Raw genomic sequence first — 16510 nt, 5'->3', positions numbered from 1 at the left:
GGGCTACCTTTGAAGGTGACCCAGAAACTACAACTAATCCAGAATGTGGCAGCTAGACCGCATAACACCGGTCTTGAAAGACCTATATTAGCTCCCAGTAAGTTTCCGAGCACAATTCAAAGTGTTGGTGCTGACATTTAAAGTCCTAAATGGCCTTGGTCCAGTATATCTGAAGGAGCGTCTCTACCCCCATCGTTCTGCCCGGACGCTGAGGTCCAGCGCCGAGGGCCTTCCGGTGGTTCCCTCACTGCGAGAAGCCAAGTTACAGGGAACCAGGCAGAGGGCCTTCTCAGTAGTGGCGCCCACCCTGTGGAACACCCTCCCACCAGATGTCAAAGAGAACAACAACTACCAGGCTTTTAGAAGACATCCCTGTTTAGGGAAGCTTTTAATGTTTGATGCATTACTGTATTTTAATATTTTGTTGGAAGCCACCCAGAGTGGCTGGGGAAGCCCAGTCAGATGGGCAGGGTATAAATATTTATATAAATATTTATATAAATATTAATAATAATTACGATTAAAAAGCACAGCACCAGCCCTTTCATGAAAAGCAATCAGTTCCCAAAAGCCTGTTGGAAAAAGTAGTTTTTTACTTGCTGGTGGAAGGACAAAAAAGAGGGAGCCACTCTAGCTTCTCCAGGGAGAGAGTTCCAAAGTCTGGGAACAGCCACTAGGAAGGCCCTGTCCTGCATCTCCACCCAGTGTGAGGGTGAGGGTGTCGGGACCGAGAAAAAGAGCCCCTCTGAAGATGTCAAAATCCACGTTTGTATGAGGGAAAGCCATTCTAATTCCGAGTGGGATGGTGTTGCGGTCAGACCACGTGGCCTCCACACACAGCGAGCGCTGGGGAAGCCCAGTGTCATGGCCCCTGGCCAGCCAATCCGGTTGGCCGGGAGCGTGGCTTACTACTTTTAAACCACAGTACGGCAAGGGGGATCTCCTTCTTGTTCCGGTTTCTGTGGATCTCCTGCCCTCCCACCCGCTTTTCATGCATTCATCATATTAGCCTTGCTATGGACCTCAGTTGGTCACCTGTTGAAGGGGCCTGGTAGGAATTATTTCCACCTGGCACATTGGCACTGGACATTTGGTTTTCCGCCTACCTCATAGCAATCGTCACAACTTTGTAAGGTTTGGCAGTTAGGCATTGGTAAAACCTTGTTCGGGGGAGGGGTGGTGTGGCCATCACCGGCCCCTCCATACTAAAGGGTATTCTGTTAAAGGAATCGGAGGGGCATGGTCTCTGTCCGAAACGCATATGGGGGCTAGGGCCATGGCATGACCCCTATCGGTGACTCTGGGGGAGATCCTAGTTGATGTGCATCAGCAGGGCTCTCCCTACTGGTGGTTAACCCTTGTGGGACTTCCTGCAGGCAGGCAGGAGTCAGATATAGTCGGTTCAATTCCAGTGCCTAAGCCAATGCTGCTCACATTCTGTAACTAATAAAAGTTGTGGCCTGAATTTTGCCCATTAACCTAAATATGGTATCCACGTGTTATTATTCAACATAAAAGAGGGGGAGGGGCGGTGCAGGGTCTTGACACGCAATATGGTCTTTCAGATAGCTTTGACTTAAGCCATGTACAGCTTTCTAGGTCATAACCAGCACTTTGAATTATGCCAGGAAACAGACTGGTAATCAGTGGAGCAGTTCTAATAAGGGAGTCATAAGAGACATTATCACAGTTCAAGAACACATCCCAAGCATGCCAAAATATGCTCAAGAAGGCCACAGAGCAGGACTGGAGAGGACTATGGGTTGAGGAAAAGGGGTCTGGGTTAGCATCTTTTGGGCCAGGCCAAGAGAGTCATATTCAGCCCACGAAACTGAGGTCACCAGACCCTGCTCCAAGTTCATGGTGGTGTTCAGGACAGGGCATGTACACATTCCCACCCCCAAACTGCCAGTGCTGGATTCATTTCTAAACCAGAATGGACTCCTTCATTACAGAGGAACTCAGTTTCCTGCAATACTTCAGACAATGGCTGAGAAGGTACTGGATTTGCTGTTTTAGAAAAGTTTCCTGTTTGTAGATACTCCAGGGTAACTACTCAGGAGCACATCCACAAACCATGCAGAGAGAAGAAATGCGGAGAATTCAATTTAACTTAGCCTGACAACAACAAAAATCACCTTTGCTTGCTAGCTATTTTTTAAAATAATAATAATGCTAGTGGAGAAACAGAGTGATGTATGAATTCTATTCTACATGTACAAGACATTCAGCTGCCATTGGCAACTGTAAAGGTAACAAACAAGATTCTTTTTATCTTATGTATGTATGTTTATATCTTTTTTTAGCAAATAGGGTGAGATTTCATTTGGCATTGTCATGCAGAAGAAATGAAAGGTTTGTGGACCGAAAGCAGAACACACACACACACACACACACAAACACACACACACACTTGTTTGCTTAAATAATTACTGTGTTTGCATTTAGGTCACTGCCGAATTTGCCAGAACTGAAGCATCAGCAACCCTGAAAATCTGCAGCAACAGTAGACGAAACTACCATGTCCAATGATCCTCTTTATTTCAGACCTTGATTTGCTTCTGCCTATTGATGTTAAGCTGTTCTCTTTGTCAGGGTGTCATCCCCTCTATTTCCTAGCATGTTCCCGTCCCCCTGTTGAAAAGCTATAATGGCTACCTATCAGCCATATTTACAAATAGTTGTAAGCTCCGTGGTGAATTTAATCAAAGGCAGCTTCGCATCGCGTCCTATTAGCATCAAAACACAAATTGCTATTCATGAACGATTTGTGTCAAAGTGCTCCGAAAAACTGGCATTTTTAGCTGCGAGATGCTCTCCTGAGCACAGCGCTTCAGCAAGGGCATTAAATTAATGTGTTTGCATAAAATGCGTTTGCTAATTGACAAAGAAATGGGAATTGGGCATCTGACTTCTACTTTAAAGATAATGAACAGCATTGGGAAGGAATATATGTACAGGTAGACAAGATCACCTCTTTGCTCCTAAAAAAAAAAAAGTATCTTAATTTCGGAAGCAAACAGGAACCAATACTAACAGGCGGCTTGAAGTGCCAGATCAAACTGTTTGATCATCGGCACTTCCAAAGGCAAACAGAGGCTGTGGCACATTTGTGACCTTTATCAAAACAGGCGGCACACAATCAAGAATGCTATGTTTGCTTAGGAACTCATTAGATAAAATTACCTCCCCATTTACAGAACAGTATACAATTGCAGGGTGGTTTTTATTTTCTATTTTCTGTTAATCAGCTAGTTAAGCAAGAAATTCATTACTTTCTGGGAGGGGTGGTTTCAGTTAACAGGAGGGCTGCATAGAACAGTTCGCATTAGAGTCAATTAGTAAGAAAAATTGTCAATTTTGGCAAGCACGCAGGATTCGTTGGTTGACAGACGGGGAAAAGACTGAGTGAGAGACTAACACAGACATCTCATAATGACCAAAAAAAGGGGAAAGAAGGAAGGGAAGGAAAGAAGGCGGGTGATAAGATATTTGCAGAATGTTCAGTGCAATTGCACTTTGCAAATCTGGTGTGCTATAAGGGGGTGTTTATGAAAGTCAGAGGTGGCCAGGTTTTTTTGCTCTTAGAGGACATTTGCTTTTGCAAATAAGAGTTTGGAGACCAGAAGTACATAACTTGTTTCAGGTTCTGTAATAATGTTGGGCTCATCCAGCACAATGGTCTTCCACTGGCCTCCAGGCTGCAACATGGAGGCCATACTCATGTTTTCACATTTGTCTTATATGTAATAGTGCTAATAATGCACATTATTAATCATCAAATGGCAATTCGCAGAAATATGCATCTTATTAAAAAAAGGGCTCTTGCCTTTCTCCTGCCACATGGCAGCACTCATAGGAGCTGTTAAAATGAGTGCCTCGTCAGATTAATATGTCTTAGTCTGGATATGCACGCCGTGTTCCTTTGGCTTGGTCAGCCTAAGAATGCTGCCTTCAGAATGGCAGCAACAGCTTTGCTGTGACCCATCTGATGTGAACTCGCAACCCAATGGTGGGTCCCAACCTGCTGGTTGAAGATCTATGATCTAGCAGGGGTTTGCTGGTTATGGAGCATCAGTGAAACAGCAGCATTAGATACAAAATCCAATGAGAAGTAGGGATTGTAACATAAGATCAGCCCAGCTTGATCAGCCGAACAGCCCATCGAGTCCAGCACGTTGTTCTCACAGTGGCCTATGGGAACCCCACAAGCAGAACCTGAGTGCAGCAGTGGTCTCCCCACCTGCACTGCCACCTGCATCAGATGGACAGGTGTAATAATGTGGTCCTCTCCATCAGCATGTCTGAGGACTGCTTCCTCTTAGTTTCTTCTCTGGCACAACTGCCTCCATCAGTGATCATTTCTCCTGCAGACATGCATTCATAAAAGGCATAAGCTCTTCTGCTATGGCTATGGCACCACCACTACGTAGTGGTTTGAGGTCCAGCGCCGAGGGCCTTCTGGAGGTTCCCTCACTGCGAGAAGTAAGGTTACAGGGAACCAGGCAGAGATCCTTCTCAGTAGCGGTACCTGCACTGTGGAACACCGTTCCATCAGATGTCAAGGAAATACAGTGGTACCTCGGGTTAAGTACTTAATTCGTTCTGGAGGTCCGTACTTAACCTGAAACTGTTCTTAACCTGAAGCACCACTTTAGCTAGGGGGACCTCCTGCTGCTGCCGTGCCGCCGGAGCACAATTTCTGTTCTCATCCTGAAGCAAAGTTCTTAACCTGAAGCACTATTTCTGGGTTAGCGGAGTCTGTAACATGTAGCGTATGTAACCTGAAGCGTATGTAACCTGAGGTACCACTGTAAACAACTATCTGACTTTTAGAAGACATGTGAAGGCAGCCCTGTTTAGAGACGTTTTTAATATTTAATATTTCATCATGTTTTTATTATTCTGTTGGAAGCCACCCAGAGTGGCTGGGGAAACCCAGCCAGATATTTTTTTGGGGGGGATATTATTATTATTGTTGTTGTTATTATTATTATTATTATTATTATTATTATTATTATTATTATTATTAGGTATAGGAAAGGTTGAATGGTCTTCAAGTCTATTCCTTAGGCTTCTGCTGCAATTTGCTTGAAGGCTGCAATCCTTTCTCATTCACTCCTTTATAATTGCTTTTTAAATGTTTTTGAAAGAGATGTTATTGCAGTGCATTGCTTTCATTTCTTCTGCACAGTGCAAAACCACCTGCATTGCATATCTTGAGCCCCATTCAACTCCAGTAATCTCTGGTTATAGCACTACAGAGAGCAAAGGGTGGGGAAGACCCCTCCCCTCCCCTCCTGGAAGTTTGTGGCTGCCCATCAAGGAAAACATTACTGAGATAGAGACATCAACCACCTGCCTCCATCTAAAGCAGCTTCGAAAGGGTGCTGTAAACATAAAGCACACAATCAAAGCAAAATTAAGCATGCATAAGTACCATTAATTTAAGTGAGTGAATAGAGCACATAGTTAAATCTCTCTTATTGCAAGTAATATGATTTAATGGTGCTTAACTTTGGCTGGATCACACCCAAAAATACAGTTCTAAGTCTAGCTGTGTTGCAGGAAAAAACAACAACTCAATAGTATCTTAGAGATTAACTAATTTGTTGTAGCATGGGCTCTTGTAGGCAAGAGTTTTACTTCATAAAATGAATGGAAAGTGAAAATATAGGCACCCAGAAGTCCAGAGGTGGCATCCTGATCCATGATGTTGTCTACCACCATGGCTAGGTGATGGCCCAAGCAAGAGGAGGTCATAAATCCCAAGGGTTCCAAGCAGATGGCAAGGCAAGATCAGCACCTTGGAGAGGGATCTAGATATACATTTCAGAACCACACTTGGTGATCGTAGAGCTGAGGAGGAACATGCAAGTTGCCTCAACCATGTCTTGGGGCACCTGGCAGATTTTTACACCCTAGGCTTGGGATTCATGAAATCCAGGGCCCATTTCCTGAATTCTGCATCAGGGCATTTAAAGGACTGGTGTCTTTTTCTGCAGCCATTCGCTTCCACTAGGCCCTGAGTTTTCAGTCCGGGGAGATACCACCACAAGGCTCCCCTGATCCTCAAAGGAACCTGTGGACCTCTGCTATCAGAGTCTGGGGGGGGGCAAAGGAGTCTCCTTGGGATTAAAGAGGAAAGCTGTGGTCTCTGGTGTCTGCTGCTGCATATAGGACAGACCAGAAAGAGGAGGCATGTCCTCCTAGGGGCTGCCATTGGAAATGAAAGACCCTGCCTCCAAGGAATCCTGTACTGTTATGCTAGTGAAATGAGCAATAAAGAATCATGATTAAAATAACAAAACATGTTTAAAACATAGCCTTTTCTCTTTGGGCCATTTGCTATAGTTGAATGTCCTGGTAATATCTGGGGACTTTACAATTGCTCTGAGCTTAGATTGCTGTTAGCAGGGCATGAAGTGAATGATATGAGCCGTCAAGACAATGTCGAAAAAGGACTCAGTCTGAATCATGTAGTAAAAGTTTCCAAATGTCAAAAGTATTTCTTAAATTAAAAAAAAACCCTAGAATTGCACTTTTTTTGTTTTTGTTCCTAACATTGTCGCTCACTGTGTTGGCAGTCATGAAACACATTGTCAAACGTCTCCTAAGATGAAATTTAGAGACCTTCATATTTACCATCTAATTGCAAAGGTTCATCTGAAAACTAGATTTCTCCCATGTCAGTTAACCTGAAACAGGAATGCATATGGTGAAGGGGGCAGCAAGCAATAAGAGCATCTGTTCCAAGCACACCTAGAGAAAGTGTGCAAAATGGAAAGCAACGTTTATACAATTGCCTGAAAGTTATTTGGGAGGAGGCTCTCAGTAGCACAAGTGAAAGCATCTTTCCAATGTCATTTGGGTTTGTCAGAAACTTCATGTCAGATGGGATGAGCCTGGGATATAGGGCTTGCTTTTTTATGTCAATGTCTTACATTCTGGAAGAGTTGCTATTGCCATGAGAAATAACCTAATGGAGATTCACCAAATGACCTGCTTATTGAGCATTCATCCTGATTTAATTGCATAAAGCTTCTATTGTGGTTAGACTATGCCCACATACACAGCATACATTCAAAGAACTGTTATCCCAGTTTAACAGCCATGGCTACCTTCAAATAATATTGAGAACTGTAGTTTGCTAAGGGTGTAACCCCTGTTTGTCTCCCAGAGCTACAATTCCCAGAGTGGTTTAACATTCAATTCATCTAGCAATTTTCACTCCGTAAAGCAAACAGGAATCTCCTAATAACTCTCAGCACCAGTAATACAGGAATACAGTTCCAATAATTTTTTGGGAGAAGCCAGGATTGCTAAAATGGTATAATCCTGCTTTAAATATCTGACCCAAACGTGGCCTATGTCCAGTTGTTCTTGAGCATTTGTTCTGATTTGTTTATGACAAAGAACATTCATTTGGATTAGTCTTCCCTATATCATTCATTCATCCCACATTTTTCAAAGCATTTCCATTTTCCAAACCACAAAAAGCGTTGTTGTTTTTCTCCTTGGTGCTCAGGTGGCAGAGAGCTTTCATTTCCATTGTGCAAACCTAATGCTTTGGTATGCGCTTGAATTCCTCCTGCAAAATATTGACAGTCTGGAGGCACCCATTGTCAGCTTCTCCCAACTGACCCAACATTACCAAAGCAGTGTCACAGCAGCGCTGCTAAGCAAGCATCTGCCAGAAGAGGCCCTCAATATGTTCTAGCAGTGATGAAAGACCTCTTTATGGAGCAACTCTTTTGGCTGTTGCACCACACCTTGAGCAGGATGAAGAAGTTCTGCACAATCAAAGAGCAGCAAGCAAGTAAGTTCGAGACCCATTCAAATTAACTGACCTAAATTAGTTATATTCCTTAATTTCAATAGGGTCTATTCTTAGCACAACTAAAGTGGTTGTATGCAAACCAAAAATAGCATCTACAGACATTGGTTCTATGCTCTCCAGTCGACAAAAAAGGGAAATGTGACTGACGGGAACAGAGGAAGTTGCCTTATATTAAGTCAGACCAACGGTTCATCTAGCTCACTGTTGTGTAAACTAACTCCAGGGTTTCAGGTAGGGAATCCTCCTGGTCCTACCTGGGGATGATGGGGATTGAACCTGGGAGCTTCTGCATGCAAGGCTATTGCTCTACCATTGATATAAACTATGGAACTTACTCCCACAGGAGGCAGTGATGATGGCCAACTTGAGAACTGAAAAATTCAGAGAGGGTAAGGCTCCCAATGGCTACTGGCCTGTTAAGATATTCCACTCCACCTTAAGAGGAACAGGCTGTTGTGTGTCACATGCCTGTTTACACTCCAGCACAGCTTGCTGGGAACTTCCGTTTTGTGTATAGCTTTTGCTTATGCTGCTTGCTTGCACATGAAAGGGAGAAAACATGTTTTCCCCTTTGTCTGAATAAACTGCTTGTAAATATGCTTCACACAGTCTCTATCTGCCCTTCTGTTGCAAAGAATTTTTTACTCTGCTGGCTTGCGTGCTCAACTTCTGAAGCTCGAGTCTCAGTTACATGCTGATCCAAGGACTGGAGATCGCCTGCCAACCGGTCGGTGGGCTGGAGCCAGCTGGGGGCTGCCAAATGCCCCTGATTCCTTGGAAGCATCCCAACATGGCCATGATGGCTATGCTCTGCCTCTGTGGTTGGAGGCAGTACAGTGGTACCTCGGGTTACATATGCTTCAGCTTACAGACTCTGCTAACCCAGAAATAGTACCTCGGGTTAAGAACTTTGCTTCAGGATAAGAACAGAAATCGCATGACGGCGGTGCAGCAGCAGCGGGAGGCCCCATTAGCTAAAGTGGTGCTTCAGGTTAAGAACAGTTTCAGGTTAAGAACGGACCTCCGGAATGAATTAAGTACCATATTTTTCGCCCCATAGGACACACTTTTTCCCCTCCAAAAATGATGGGGAAATGTGTGTGCGTCCTATGGGGCGAATGCAGGCTTTCGCTGAAGACTGGAGAGCGAGAGGGGTCGGTGCGCACCGACCCCTCTCGCTCTCCAGGCTTCAGGAAGCTCTGCGCAACCCTTGGAGCCGGTCTCCCGAGGGTTGCGCAGAGCTGCCTGCAGTCCCGGGATCAGCGCAGCTCTGCGCAGCCACCGGGAGCGGGGCGCTAAGTCCTGCCCCGCTCCGGGTGGCTGCACAGAGCTGCCTGCCGTCCCGGGATCAGCGCAGCTCTGCGCGGCCACCGGGAGTGGGGCGCTAAGTCCCGCCCCGCTCCGGATGGCGGCGCAGAGCTGCCTGCAGTCCCGGGATCAGCGCACTTCTCCCCATCGCCAGCCCCACAAGCTCGGGGGACAGTGGGGAGGCAGAGCGTGCCTTCCCACTGTTCCCTGACCTGGTTCTTCCAGCCCCGCATCTGGGGGGGAAAATAATTTTTTTCTTTATTTCCCCCCAAAAAAACTAGGTACGTCCTATGGGCTGGAGCGTCCTATGGGGCGCAAAATACGGTACGTAACCAGGTGTACCACCGTAAAGCTTCCAAATACCAGTTGATGGAAACCACAGGAGGTGAGAATGCTCTTGTGTTGGGTCCTTCTTGCAGGCTTCCTAGGGGTTTCTGGTTGGTCTTTGTGAGAACAGGATGGGCCCCTGGCCTGATTCAACAGCACTCTTTTTACAGCCCAGTGCTTTAAAAACAACACCCCACAATGTTTCAAGTTGTGTTCCTTACTATAAATCTCTTCTCAAGGTTACTCTTAAAACTCCTGTTTCTGGAAACTTGCTTACATAGAATCTCATATATTTTAACCATGAGGAATCATCACAGCGGTGATTGTGTGTGTTGTGTGTTGGTGTTCTTTATGGAGCTTTTGTTTACATCAACTTTTTGATGCGGCATAATGTGACATTGGCAGGTGGAAATAAGAAACGGGGAAACTGGAGGTCAAAGGGCTGCGATCAGGCAGGGTAAGAAACATACATCATGAGCAGGCGTACCTGGGTCTCTGTGTTTGTTTTCTTTTGTTCAAGAGAAGTGATTTATTAGTGCATGGGTGGCTCGGTTTTATGAAAGACAGGCAGCAAACAAATTTCACCTTGGGGTGAGATTTTAATACATTTCAGGACCTTGACAAGATTAGCATATTATCTCTTCAATGCCTTATACCTTGAGCAAATGAGAGCTCTGTCAAAGTGAACATATTTGTGTGCTAACAGATCTATTTATGAGTATGGCTTGCCTGGGTGATGTGGCAGAAAGTACCTCACATATAACAAGATGGATGTCTTAGCCTGGCCTCAGTTGTTTATGCTCTGATGCCCTCCCATCTGGATCACTGTACTGTGCTGTAAATGGGGCTGCCCTTGAGGATAGACCGGAGGCTGTAGCTGGTGCAGAATGTGGCTGCTAGGTTGGTACATGGGATAGCATGATGGGACCATGTGACATCAGACCTGAAAGCACTCTGCTGGCTACCAGTGAGCGACTAGGCCCAATTAAAGGTGTTAATACTACCATATAGCGCCCTCTTTGGCCTGGTGAGGTTGTCTCACTCATCATTGACTTTCAAAAGGAATTTTTGGCTTCATGGGCAAAAGTGTACCTTCATGAGACAACTCTGATTGGTGGGTGGGACAACCTACCTATCAATTGTATGGTAGCATCATGACATCAGCTGACCCACCCACCTGTCAAAATCCATTACACAGTGGTTGTTTGGGTTGACGTTTGATTCCACAGTGGTTCCCAAGTGATCAACAGTCAACCAGCTGTTGGGAACTGGAGGATCAGCCCTCTATCAGCTGCAGAAGAGCCCAAGCCCACCTTCCCTTGCCAACGCACCCTTTAAGACTCCTGATTACAAAATCAGCCATGTTTTTACCTGCCCCACATCTGATGTAGGGTCTCACGGGCCAAATTTGCACCCCTGCTGGACCACATCTGTTCCTTGACCTGGATGTTCCCTTCCCCAGCATAGGACACATGGTGGTTGCATGACAAAGATGTAAACAATAACTCCTCAACAACCTATCTAGTATTTGTGGTGTTGATCATCTAACTTTCATTAAGCCAGCAAATACACGCTTCCTAAGTTATCCACAAGGAAAGCCCTTATAAGCCATGCCCAGCAAAAAGAGAAATAAAAAGGCTTCCCCTTTTCCCTGGGAATGCAATTTCATTCAAGTGTATCTTTCATAAATGCTGACATGAGCTAGAAGGCCAAATTATTCATTTCATAAACAAGGTTTTCGCTCTCTCCCCATTTCTTCCTTTTGCAGAATATACCCACAGGCGCCATCAACACATTCAACTGTAAAAATAGCCAGTTGGATGAGAACAGTGTGAAAAAACTTTTATCTTAAGTATTTACTGTTATTCCAGAATATCACTCCACTTTCGGGCAGGGAGGGGGGGAAGGCGGTAATTCAGCACTCTGGTGGTAAATCTGTGACCTCATTTGCATTTTCTAATTGAATTGCTATCAGGTTTCTTGCAAGAGTGAACAACCAAAAAGAGAAAATGGGGGGGGGGGACCACCCTGAAAAGTTCTTACAGTTTCATAACACCACTTGGATTAGCGGGGGGGGGGAGCTTACTTTATGGGTCTGTTTAGCATGAAAAATATTGTTAGTTCATGGAATGCCATAGACTTTGCCATTGAACAGACAGCCTCAAGAAGCTGGGATTTCTCCTACATCAGCTGCCATTTGAAGTGACCCACAATGTCTTGGAATGTTGCTACATCAGGCATTGTAGAGAATTTTCAATGACAGACAATGCTCAGATCTAAACCCCATCACAGGGAGCCAGGATTAATGTCAACAGGGGTTCCTACTGAGCTGCTTGTGCCCAGGCTTCTCCCCACAGATATTGCTGCCATTCTGCTTAAAAAATATCCTGAAATGTTTGCCGGGCAGAGGGATGAAAATACCACGCTTTGTTTCAAGGGGGTGACCGGGACCCAGCTTATCATTGGACAAGACGACAGAGTCCAATTAAAGAGCAAGAAATGGTGAATTATTTAGCTTATCATCAATTTATCATCACCACCATATGAATTTTCTGCCTTAAGCACCAACATGTTTTGGTCCATCTCTGTAAGTGGAAAAGGTTACTTGGCAACTAATAAACAACTGCATCTCCTTTAGGCAATGTGAAGCAAAGCAAATAACACCACATGCACGGTCACTTATCTCTGGATTTACAAAATTTATATAGGCTGCCCCTGGTCAGGTCACTTTTCTGGGTATTGCCATTTTTATATTGTAGAGCATGCCACTAAGGCAGGCATAGGCAAGCTCAGCCCTCCAGATGTTCTGGGACTACAACTCCCATCATCCCTAGCTAACAGGACCAGTGGTCAGGGATGATGGGAATTGTAGTCCCAAAAACATCTGGAGGGCCGAGTTTGCCTATGACTGCACTAAGGCATGAGTAGAGAACCTGTGGAGAATCTGTGCCACCCCCATTACTCTGAGCCAGTATGACCTATAAGGGGTGATGGAAGTTGTCGTCTAATCACATCTAGGGGGCCACAAGTTCTCCACTATGATCATGCAGCTCTGGAATAGACTGGCACTGGGAAAATGTGGGCTCAGTCTCAAACAAGGTGCTGTAGGTTGTAGGTCAGAGAAGTCCTAGTGAGATTAATGAACCTAAGTTTAGGTAAAAGGTAAAGGTACCCCTGACCATTAGGTCCAGTCGTGACCGACTCTGGGGTTGCGGCGCTCGTCTCGCTCTATGGGCCGAGGGAGCCGGCGTTTGTCCGCAGACAGCTTCCGTGTCATGTGGCCAGCATGACTAAGCCGCTTCTGGCGAACCAGAGCAGTGCACGGAAATGCCGTATACCTTCCCACCGGAGCGGTACCTATTTATCTACTTGCACTTTGACGTGCTTTCAAACTGCTAGGTTGGCAGGAGCAGGAACTGAGCAACGGGAGCTCACCCCGTCGCGGGGATTCAAACCGCCGACCTTCTGATCAGGAAGTCCTAGGCTCTGTGGTTTAAGCCACAGCGCCACCCGCGTCTCTTGAACCTAAGTTTAGCATGTTCATTAATTTTCAGCAGGTTTACTCTGATTAGGGCTAGCATTAATGAGCTGGAGGATCAAGGCCACTGACTAGACAGAAGTTGAACCCTGAGAAGACCTAGAATTGCTATTTTATTATCAACCTTGCTGGAAGTTGCAAGTGGGCAAAGAGTGCTGTTGCTTTCATGCCCAGCTTGCAGGCTGGCCACTGTGGATGGTGGATTAGATGGGTCTGATCCAACAGGTTTATGTTACATCCTTACTATGTTCTGATTATTGAAGAAGGTTTTGCTTAATGAAGTGTGTGTGTGTGTGTGTGTGTGCGCGCGTGCTATTTGCATGCCTATTACGACATCCAATCCCCCACTAACATCATGGAGAACTACAGTCTAGCTGTAGATTCACCATATGAAGAATTCTTTGTCTACTCTTGTCCTCAGAGAAACATGTGAGAGGAGACCCAGCATGTAACAAAAAGCATATTTTAATTACTGCAAAAAACAACAACACAACAACTCTGTGCATAACCTTCAGTGGCTGCTAAGCGTGTGCATGTTTGTTTTAATTCTATTGGATTTCTGAAAAACAACATACCAGATCAATTTCCCTGAACAGCCACGTCAGGGTCAGTGCTTCAAAAGCACTGGGATTTTGACTTGATAATGTTTAGTTTCAGTGCTGTTTGATATCCTTCAAATAATCCCATGAACCTGTTTCATTTCTTTTGCAAACAAAACTCTTGTTTTGTTCATAAAAGCAAAGCAGGAAGCTTTAAATGAAGCAGAAGCTCAGCCTCCCACTATGATGACACACAATAATACAGTCTGTGACCTTGTCATTAGTCTTGTTTTCCACTGTTTTTTCACCCTCCAACTATACACTAATAAGGCTTTTAAGAAAAGAATGATGTGAATTTTAAAAAGCCAGAGTTCTCTCTGTCTTGAACCAGAGTTCAGCTTGTATTAATATTCTACAAATTTCCAATCAAATATTTTGCTAAAGTTGAAATGCACTGCAGCTTCTATTCTCTTCGCCGGGGAGAAATTTTACGTAGCTCACTCGAGACGACAGTGTGATCTGTAATACTGAAACGAAATGTGATCATATTTGCAGAGTATAGGGCACTCCGGCTCAATTGCAAAAAGCATTAAAACAGTGTTGCTCTATGAAGGACTCAGTTTCACATAGAATCATAGAATCGTAGAGTTGGAAGGGACCCGGAAATTCATCTACTCCAAACCACTGCAATTCAGGAATATGCCGCTGTCTCATACGGGGATCAAACCTGCAACCTTGCCATTATTAGCACCATCAGCCAGTGTGGTGTAGTGGTTAAGAGCGGTAGACTTGTAATCTGGTGAACAGGGTTCGCATTCCCGCTCCTCCACATGCAGCTGCTGGGTGACCTTGGGCCAGTCACACTTCTCTGAAGTCTCTCAGCCTCACTCACCTCACAGAGTGTTTATTGTGGGTGAAGAAGAGTTTGGATTTGGATTTGATATCCCGCTTTATCACTACCCTAAGGAGTCTCAAAGTGGCTAACATTCTCCTTTCCCTTCCTCCCCCATAACAAACGCTCCGTTAGGTGAGTGAGGCTGAGAGACTTCTTCAAAGACGTGTGACTAGCCCAAGGTCACCCAGCAGCTGCATGTGGAGGAGCAGGGAATCAAACCCGGTTCACCAGATTACGAGTCCACTGCTCTTAACCACTACACCACACTGGCTTCCTCGGTGAGGAAGGGAAAGGAGATTGTTAGCCGCTTTGAGACTCCTTACGGTATTGATAAAGCAGGATATCAAATCCAAACTCTTCTTCTTCTTCATGCTCTAATCAACTGAGCTATCCAGGCACAAAAATTATCCCTTCTTCACTCCCTTCTTCACTATCCCACTCGAAGGACATTGTTCCCCATCACCCTCAGACCCAGGGGGTGGCTCACCTCTAGCTACTTGGCCACACAAGAATTGCAGACTGCTCACCAAGGATGGCATGATCACTGGAAAAGAAGGCCTTCCCAAACTCCAGATAACATCTCCAAAAGCTCAGCCAGCAGTTCTTATTGGGAGCTGTTCAGGGTTCTGATTTGCCTTGCACTGCCCTGAGCTGACCTGAAGCAGCTTTGGGTATGCATATATGGGTATGTTTAGTGGGAATCTCTTTTCTTGTAACTTGAAGGCATTGGTCCAAGACCTACCTTCCAGAAAAGGATTGACAGATCAATGTTCTGTCTCTGACTGAAGACATTTAGGGTGGTAGAGTCACCAGGTATCTGATGAACATCTCTTACCATTAAGCAGTTTAAAATAAAACCTACAGGAGGAGGAGGAGGAGTTTGAATTTGATAGCTTGCTTTATCACTACCCGAAGGAGTCTCAAAGCGGCTAACATTCTCCTTTCCCTTCCTCCCCCCAAACAAACACTCTGTGAGGTGAGTGAGGCTGAGAGACTTTAAAGAAGTGTGACTGGCCCAAGGTCACCCAGCAGCTGCATGTGGAGGAGCGGGGAAGCCAACCTGGTTCACCAGATTACGAGTCTACTGCTCTTAACCACTACACCCCACTGGTGTACAGTCTATAACATAAAGTTGCTATATCTGACCTGGCCTCTGGGGCTAGCGGAAAACAAGTCTTTGCCCTCTTCAGATATTTTAGAGTATTATGCCATCCTGCTCCCCCCACCCCCTCAAGTCTTCACTTCCACAAGCTAAACACAACTTGTTCCTTAAGTCCTTCTTCACAAAATCCCCCTCCCCCGCCCTGTCCCAGAGCCTATGCAGTCATTGCTTTCCCTAAAGGTCAGGATGAGCTGGCAGCTAATTTTCCAAAAGCGTTCCCTCCAACCTGACAGTCCTCCATCTCTAGATAATAAATCTTCAGGTTGGAAGTCTGGATTACTTCTTCAATAGCAAATGGCACGTCTGCGAAGCTACAGGGCCAAAGAATGGGGTCAATGAAGGGAAATTTATTGCCGTGGGATTCTCTGCTGAAGAGCCTCAGGTACATATTCAGATGTCGGCAACACAGGCAGAGTCAGAGTCAATGTAAAAAGAGGGGCTTGGCGGAAGCTCCGGGAGCAGAGGAGAATTAAGCTTCCCTTTCCACCCATTTGTCTGAAGTCTGTATCTCAACCAAAGGGGACGATACATCACCACAAAAGGGGACGTGAAGGCAGGAAGTGGGTGAGAAATTCTCCCCAGTTCACCAAAGTTCAATCTAAAGGATGATCGAGTGGCCTTTTAAGAATAAGGAAGAACCTAGCTCAAAAGTCAATTCCCCCCTTTAGCTACATTAACCTGAAAGCCTGCACATGGGGAATAGAATTCACAGCCGCGAAATGATTCACAAGGGTCTCACTATTGCGTGTTGCTGTGCCTGTTTGGAAAAACATGCCTGGCCTGATTTATTTATTTATTGCTCACATCTCCCGCCCGCCATGTTTCTAATGTTTGGATGGCCAACAGCAAGATGAGGTACCATTTTGGGATGGATAATTGCTTCCTCTACAGACACTTCCCC

The 16510-nt window shown here is 45.2% G+C and overlaps 1 protein-coding gene across 8 annotated transcripts in view; it reads right to left on the bottom strand.

The window, feature by feature from the left end:
• The window catches only part of CDH4 (cadherin 4), an 819766-nt gene that overhangs the window by 316206 nt on the left and 487050 nt on the right, over positions 1 to 16510 (bottom strand). The window lies entirely within an intron of this gene.

The sequence above is a fragment of the Podarcis vaucheri genome, assembly GCF_965113315.1.
Source record: "Podarcis vaucheri genome assembly, chromosome: 6".
Lineage (NCBI taxonomy): Eukaryota > Metazoa > Chordata > Lepidosauria > Squamata > Lacertidae > Podarcis > Podarcis vaucheri.
The sequence above is the reverse complement of the archived record's forward strand: the minus strand, read 5'-3'. Positions and strand labels throughout refer to the sequence as shown.